Source organism: Geospiza fortis, unplaced genomic scaffold, assembly GCF_000277835.1.
Source record: "Geospiza fortis unplaced genomic scaffold, GeoFor_1.0 scaffold150, whole genome shotgun sequence".
Taxonomy (NCBI): domain Eukaryota; kingdom Metazoa; phylum Chordata; class Aves; order Passeriformes; family Thraupidae; genus Geospiza; species Geospiza fortis.
Window position 1 is genome coordinate 150,518 of NW_005054639.1, and position 684 is coordinate 151,201.

The window sequence follows — 684 nt, forward strand, 5'->3', positions numbered from 1 at the left end:
CCCAGCTGTGTCCGTGTGATGCCCCAGGCTGTCCCTGAGCTGGAGCTGCCTGGGTTTGTGCCAGCTCCATCCCTCCTGGAACTCAAAGCTGTGCACAAATCCCGGGGGAAGGAAGGAATCCAGGAATCCTCGCTCCCTCCCTTCCGTGCCAGCTGCTCCCGGCCCGGCCGGGCTAAGGAGGCTGCGGAGGCCGGGCAGCGATGCTCACTCATTCCTTTATTGTGTCCTTGCCATCCTGGAGGGCGCTCCCAGCGCGGGCTCGAAGCTACATTACAGCACAGTGAGGAGTGTCCATCCCGCCAGGAACGGCCTCTCTCCCGACACTATGTATAATATATATATATTTATAATATGTCCTGTATAGTCCTATGTATAGAGTGACAAGGATGGGCCACCAGACAGTAAACTTTTGATTTCTAAATAAATCACCAGAGCAACAGGCACGAAAATTTGGTCCTAATCGAGGCCCTCACCTTGTCCATGAACCCGCAACAGACCCGCACCCCCCTCCCCGCGGAAAAACGGCCAAACCTGAACCCCAAAAGAACAGTTCAACAACAACGAAAGGAAGCCCCGGCCCAGCCCCTGGCCCCGCTGGGACACACGGACAGCGAACGGCACCGACAGCCCGAGGGCTCCCCGCCCTGCCGGCGTGCGGGGACGGCTCCCGGCCGCGGCCCCGCC